Raw genomic sequence first — 8,192 nt, forward strand, 5'->3', positions numbered from 1 at the left:
AGCACAAAGCTTGCAATCCTGGCCCCTGTTCAATTAGGAAAATGTTAAATTCGTGTTTGAATTTTAGAGCAGAGTTGCACTTCAGTGTGCTGTGTAGTAATCTTTCCCATAAAAATTAAAAATCTGACTGTGAAGAAGTTACTCCTGTGTGTGACCCTGGAAAAAAATGGGGTTGTGCAGACCCAAAGTGCAGATGCACATGTGTCCATAATTTGGGAGACAGGACATGTCAAATTATACAGTGCAAGCCTCATCTCCTATTTTGAATAGGCTAAAGGCATAGGATAGGATCCAGACAGAAGGGGGAGGTGGGAGGGGGGGGGGGGGGTGAAGAATAGTGGTTTGTCTTTACATATTAAGGGAAATTAATTTATCTATTTTTAAGTTCAGGACAAACCCAATTTCTCATTTGTGTTGAAATCAAAACTCACTGCAATGTCTTACACGCTAACAAATTCTTTTTCCAGACCTCAAAACTCATTGCCTTTCTCAGCATTTCCTTCCTCCTACAAGCTTTAGACTTTTAAAACATCTGGCTGACAACTGAAGCACGTATCCTATATGGGGCAGGATTATTCAGATGAGGTAATAATTACATGATAATGTCATACATCATATTTTCTGCCATTATCACCTCATAAAAGGTGATGATCAGTCACGACGACAACAACAACAACTTGTATTTATATAGCGCATTCAACATAATGAAAAGTCCCAAGGCACTTCCCAGGAGTATTATGAGATACAAAATTTGACACCGAGCCGCATAAAGAGAAATTAGAACAGGTGACCAAAAGCTTGGTCAAAGAGGTAGGTGTTAAGGAGCGTCTTGAAGGAGGAAAGAGATGCGGGGAGATTTAGGCAGGGAGTTCCAGAGCTTAGTTCCTCGGCAACTGAAGGCAAGGCCACCAATGGTTGAGTGATTATAATCAGGGATGCTCAAGAGGGCAGAATTAGAGGAGCGCAGACATCTCGGGGGGTGGTTGTGGGAATTACAGAGATAGGGAGGGGTGAGGCCATGGAGGGATTTGAAAACAAGGATGATAATTTTGAAATTGAATCGTTGCTTAACTAGAAGTCAATGTAGGTCAGTGAGCACAGGGGTGATGGGTGAGTAGGACTTGGTGCGAGTTAGGATACGGGCAGCCGAGTTTTGGATCACCTCGAGTTGACGTAGGGAAACATAGAAACATAGAAAATAGGTGCAGGAGTAGGCCATTCGGCCCTTCTAGCCTGCACTGCCATTCAATGAGTTCATGGCTGAACATGCAACTTCAGTACCCCCTTCCTGCTTTCTCGCCATACCCCTTGATCCCCCTAGTAGTAAGGACTTCATCTAACTCCCTTTTGAATATATTTAATGAATTGGCCTCAACAACTTTCTGTGGTAGAGAATTCCACAGGTTCATCACTCTCTGGGTGAAGAAATTCCTCCTCATCTCGGTCCTAAATGGCTTACCCCTTATCCTTAGACTGTGTCCCCTGGTTCTGGACTTCCCCAACATTGGGAACATTCTTCCTGCATCTAACCTGTCTAACCCCGTCAGAATTTTAAGCGTTTCTATGAGGTCCCCTCTCATTCTTCTGAACTCCAGTGAATACAAGCCCAGTTGATCCAGTCTTTCTTGATAGGTCAGTCCCGCCATCCCGGGAATCAGTCTGGTGAACCTTCGCTGCACTCCCTCAATAGCAAGAATGTCCTTCCTCCGGTTAGGAGACCAAAACTGTACACAATACTCCAGGTGTGGCCTCACCAAGGCCCTGTACAACTGTAGCAACACCTCCCTGCCCCTGTACTCAAATCCCCTCACTATGAAGGCCAACATGCCATTTGCTTTCTTAACCGCCTGCTGTACCTGCATGCCAACCTTCAATGACTGATGTACCATGATACCCAGATCTCTTTGCACCTCCCCTTTTCCTAATCTGTCACCATTCAGATAATAGTCTGTCTCTCTGTTTTTACCACCAAAGTGGATAACCTCACATTTATCCACATTATACTTCATCTGCCATGCATTTGCCCACTCACCTGACCTATCCAAGTCGCTCTGCAGCCTCATAGCATCCTCCTCGCAGCTCACACTGCCACCCAACTTAGTGTCATCCGCAAATTTGGAGATACTACATTTAATCCCCTCGTCTAAATCATTAATGTACAGTGTAAACAGCTGGGGCCCCAGCACAGAACCTTGCGGTACCCCAGTAGTCACTGCCTGCCATTCTGAAAAGTCCCCATTTACTCCTACTCTTTGCTTCCTGTCTGACAACCAGTTCTCAATCCATGTCAGCACACTACCTCCAATCCCATGTGCTTTAACTTTGCACATTAATCTCTTGTGTGGGATCTTGTCGAAAGCCTTCTGAAAGTCCAAATATACCACATCAACTGGTTCTCCCTTGTCCACTCTCCTGGAAACATCCTCAAAAAATTCCAGAAGATTTGTCAAGCATGATTTCCCTTTCACAGGTCCAAGTCAGCATGGATTTATCATATCACCTCTTTCCAAATGCACTGCTATGACATCCTTAATAATTGATTCCACCATTTTACCCACTACCGATGTCAGACTGACCTGTCTATAATTCCCTGTTATCTCTCTCCCTCCTTTTTTAAAAAGTGGAGTTACATTGGCTACCCTTCACTCCATAGGAACTGATCCCGAGTCAATGGAATGTTGGAAAATGACTGTCAATGCATCCACTATTTCCAAGGCCACCTCCTTAAGTACTCTGGGATGCAGTCCATCAGGCCCTGGGGATTTATCGGCCTTCAATCCCATCAATTTCCCCAACACAATTTCCCGACTAATAAGGATTTCCCTCAGTTCCTCCTCCTTACTAGACCCTCCGACCCCTTTTATATCCGGAAGGTTGTTTGTGTCCTCCTTAGTGAATACCGAACCAAAGTACTTGTTCAATTGGTCCGCCATTTCTTTGTTCCCCGTTATGACTTCCCCTGATTCTGACTGCAGGGGACCTACGTTTGTCTTTACTAACCTTTTTCTCTTTACATATCTATAGAAACTTTTGCAATCCATCTTAATGTTCCCTGCAAGCTTCTTCTCGTACTCCATTTTCCCTGCCCTAATCAAACCCTTTGTCCTCCTCTGCTGAGTTCTAAGCTTCTCCCAGTCCCTGGGTTCGCTGCTATTTCTGGCCAATTTGTATGCCACTTCCTTGGCTTTAATACTATCCCTGATTTCCCTTGATAGCCATGGTTGAGCCACCTTCCCTTTTTTATTTTTACGCCAGACAGGAATGTACAATTGTTGTAGTTCATCCATGCGGTCTCTAAATGTCTGCCATTGCCCATCCACAGTCAACCCCTTCAGTATCATTCGCCAATCTATCCTAGCCAATTCACGCCTCATACCTTCAAAGTTACCCTTCTTTAAGTTCTGGACCATGGTCTCTGAATTAACTGTTTCATTCTCCATCCTAATGCAGAATTCCACCATATTATGGTCACTCTTCCACAAGGGGCCTCGCACAACGAGATTGCTTATTAATCCTCTCTCATTACACAACACCCAGTCTAAGATGGCCTCCCCCCTAGTTGGTTCCTCGACATATTGGTCTAAAAAACCATCCCTTATGCACTCCAGGAAATCCTCCTCCACCGTATTGCTTCCAGTTTGGTTAGCCCAATCTATGTGCATATTAAAGTCACCCATTATAACTGCTGCACCTTTATTGCACGCACCCTTAATCTCATGTTTGATGCCCTCCCCAACATCACTACTACTGTTTGGAGGTCTGTACACAACTCCCACTAACGTTTTTTGCCCTTTGGTGTTCTGCAGCTCGACCTATATAGATTCCACATCATCCAAGCTAATGTCCTTCCGAACTATTGCCTTAATTTCCTCCTTAACCAGCAATGCTACCCCACCTCCTTTTCCTTTTATTCTATCTTTCCTGAATGTTGAATACCCCTGGATGTTGAGTTCCCAGCCCTGATCATCCTGGAGCCACGTCTCCGAAATCCCAATCACATCATATTTGTTAACATCTATTTGCACAGTTAATTCATCCACCTTATTGCGGATACTCCTTGCATTAAGACACAAAGCCTTCAGGCTTGTTTTTTTAACACCCTTTGTCCTTATAGAATTTTGCTGTACAATGGCCCTTTTTGTTCTTTGCCTTGGATTTCTCTGCCCTCCACTTTTCCTCATCTCCTTTCTGTCTTTTGCTTTTGCCTCCTTTTTGTTTCCCTCTGTCTCCCTGCATTGGTTCCCATCCCCCTGCCATATTAGTTTAACTCCTCCCCAATAGCACTGGCAAACACTCCCCCTAGGACATTGGTTCCGGTCCTGCCCAGGTGCAGACCGTCCGGTTTGTACTGGTCCCACCTCCCCCAGAACCGATTCCAATGCCCCAGGAATTTGAATCCCTCCCTGCTGCACCACTGCTCAAGCCTGCGATTCCTACTCTGACTATCATGTGGCACTGGTAGCAATCCTGAGATTACTACTTTTGAGGTCCTACTTTTTAATTTAGCTCCTTGCTCCTTAAATTCGTTTCGTAGGACCTCATCCCTTTTTTTTACCTATGTCGTTGGTACCAATTTGCACCACGACAACTGGCTGATCTCCCTCCCTTTTTAGAATGTCCTGCACCCGCTCCGAGACATCCTTGACCCTTGCACCAGGGAGGCAACATACCATCCTGGAGTCTCGGTTGCGGCCGCAGAAATGCCTATCTATTCCCCTTACAATTGAATCCCCTATCACTATCGCTCTCCCACTCTTTTTCCTGCCCTGCTGTGCAACAGAGCCAGCCATGGTGCCATGAACTTGGCTGCTGCTGCCCTCCCCTGATGAGTCATCCCCCTCAACAGTACCCAAAGCAGTGTATCTGTTTTGCAGGGAGATGACCACAGGGGACTCCTGCACTACCTTCCTTGCATTGCTCTTCCTGTTGGTCTTCCATTCCCTTTCTGGCTGTGGACCCTTTCCCTGCGGTACGACCAACTCGCTACACGTGATACTCACGTCATTCTCAGCATCGTGGATGCTCCAGAGTGAATCCACCCTCAGCTCCAACTCCGCAACGCGGACCGTCAGGAGCTGGAGGTGGATACACTTCCTGCACACATAGTCGTCAGGGACACCGGAGTCGTCCCTGAGTTCCCACATGGTACAGGAGGAGCATAACACCCGACCGAGCTCTCCTGCCATGACTTAACCCTTAGATACACTTAAATTGGCAACAACAATGTTAAAGTTTACTCACTGTTATAGAAGAGAATTTGCGAGGCCAGACAGGCGTGCATTGGAATAGTCAAGTCTAGAGGTAACAAAAGCATGGATGAGGGCTTCAGCAGCGAATGAGCTGAGGCAAGGGCGGAGACGGGCGACGTTCTGGAAGACCATATAAACTGCCATCCAGCATTGCTAGTTAGTGACACAAAGGTGCAATTTGATTTAGACCACCCAGCAGGCATTTTAAACGTAATCATAAAAAGCTTACTTATTAGCCAGCATTTATTATTTGTTTTTGCTGTTGACTACTTTACCATCTATCTTCTGCTGCTTGGCTGCCATTCCCTCAACCCACCCAATCCTAAAGATTCCCATTGGGACTTTCCTTGTCTCCTTTCTTTTTGGAAAAAGAGGGGAAACAAAGTAGGGAGGCCTGGCTGGTCCAGTAGCACCGAAAGCGCACCATGGTTGCCCACCAGTACACCTGCGGTAAAATATACAGACTGAGGCACTCCTCCCTCCACTTGACATAGTGCTCGTGGAGTCCGCACTTCTTAAGGAAACCATCAGTGATGTTTTGATACTTGTTTCAATGCAACTTACCTGGCTTTAAAGTCCACAACTCCAGTTAGCCTGAGGACATCAGTAACATTAGCTCACCAGCTCTGTACTTGCGGGTGCCAGTCGTGGCTTAGTGGTAGCACTCTTGTCCCTGAGTCCGAAGTTTGTGGGTTCAAGTCTCATTACAGAACCTTAAGCCCCAAAATCTAGGCTGACACTCCAATTGCAGCACTGAGGGAGTGCTGCACTGTTGGAGGTGCCGTCTTTTTCAGATGAGATTTTAAACCAAAAGGCCCCCATCTGCCCCCTCAGGTGGACATAAAAGATCCTAGATTTGAAGAAGAGCAGGGGAGTTGTGGGATCTTGCTGTGCACAAATTGGCTTCCTACATTACAACAGTGACTACACTTCAAAAGTACTTCATTGTAAAGTGCTTTGGGACATCCTGAGGTCATGAAAGGTGCTATATAAATGCAAGTCTTTCTTTCTTAAAGGAAGACACAGATGCATTGATCACCTGAGATAAAGCAACTGGCAACAGTATGACGGAACATTCAATTTTACAGAATGGCAGGGTTCCCTGAGGAGCAAGAAATCATAGCTTTCCACTCACAGCCATAGATCAATGCCGTCACTTACATCAGAAGAAAAGAATTCCATTCTCTCAATGCTCAGCTCATTTGTGATCAGCAACAGAGCACCACACAAGCGAATTCCCCATTTCTTTGAAACTGCCATGATGCCTTCATTTTAAAGCAGTCTGCTGTGCCAGTGTTTTTTAACCTACAAAGGCATATCTCAGGAAAGGCAGGTCCTGCGAAATCAAGACGACCCTCTATAGCCATGGCAGATGATACCTGCGTGCTTTCCCTGGATACCAGCAGAGCAACAGTACAACTAGGTCCATTCTGTCACCAATTAAACAACGCTACAACTAGGTCCATTCTGTCACCAGACTGTGATCATAGAGCGCATGATTGGGAATTCCAGCAGGTGCACGTTGGATACCTGGATCAGTCTGCAATGTTGCCCAGTTTAAAATCTGGAGCAATATGGTTGTGTGCTGCATGCTGCACAGCTTTGCCTTGCAATGAGGCCTCATCATGGCAGCTTCAGAGGAGGAAGGCTTCCAGGGAAGAAGAGAGATCAGCTGTAGGAGCAGCAACAGCCTGATGAGTAAGAGGATCAACCCATGGTCAGCTACAAGACACATTCATGCCAATTTGACATGGGAAACATTCTCTTGACCACTGCAGCTGTCCAATGCACAAACTATATGCACCTTCCACACAGAGATGGCAGCGTCTACAGACCTTTGTCTGTGCACTTAGTGCCTGAGTGTGACTAGTTCCTTTATACTTTGGTACAAGTAGGTGATTTATGACCTCTCCCTAATCGTGTGGGGTATTATTGCACCTATCAGCCATGGCTCAGTGGGTGGTACACACGCCTCTGATTCATAAGCCTGTGGGTTCAAGTCCCACTCCAGGGACTTGAGCACAAAAATCTAGGCTGACAGTTGCAGTACAGTGCTGAGGGAGCGCTGCACTGTCTGAGGTGCCGTCTTTCAGATGAAACGTTAAACTGAGGCCCTGTCTGCTCTCTCAGGTGGAGGTCAAAGATTCCATGGCACTATTTCAAAGAAGAGCAGGGGAGTTATCCCCGGTGTCCTGGCCAATATTTATCTCTCAATCAACATCGCTAAAACAGATTATCTGGTAATTATCACATTGCTGTTTGTGAGAGCTTGCTGTGCACAAATTGGCTGCCACGTTTCCCTCATTACAACAGTGACTGCACTTCAACATTTTTTCATTGGCTGTAAAGCGCTTTGAGATGTCCGGTGATCATTGAAAGGTGCCTTATAAATGCAAGTCTTTCTGTAATTTTAAAGTTAGTCTAACAGCAGAACATGCAGTGGGGGTCAGATCACTTGCATTCTGGCAGGCACAAATCACATGTTGCCATTATTTCCACTCTGAAAAGCTACATTTTATGCTTTGGTTCCTGTTTAATTGAATCCTTATTTGACTTTCTGATCATTTTTGCACTAATGGACAATACAGGTTGTAGTGTCCCACAGTGTGGGCCTTAGCCCTTTGCTAAATTTCTCAATTATAAAAAAAACCTATTATATGAGAATCACTCCAAGCATTTGGATTGTCTCATCTTACTGTTGTTCTAATCGCTTCTTCTGCAATGGAAAGGCACCCCATAACAGACGGGAAGCCGGGAGTATTGTAAATCAAAAGGGTGGTGAAGGAATATTTAGGGTTACCTAGCAGCAGGTAAAAAAAGTGGACTGTTAAAGCCTAATTAGTAAACTTGTTGAAAGATGTAAACATTAAAAGAAGGATCAAAACAGGAAATATGTACATGCCCATAATAACATGGATTTAATTTGAGATCTAATGATACAAA

This window comes from Pristiophorus japonicus, chromosome 18 (genome assembly GCF_044704955.1).
Source record: "Pristiophorus japonicus isolate sPriJap1 chromosome 18, sPriJap1.hap1, whole genome shotgun sequence".
Classification (NCBI taxonomy): Eukaryota; Metazoa; Chordata; class Chondrichthyes; family Pristiophoridae; genus Pristiophorus; species Pristiophorus japonicus.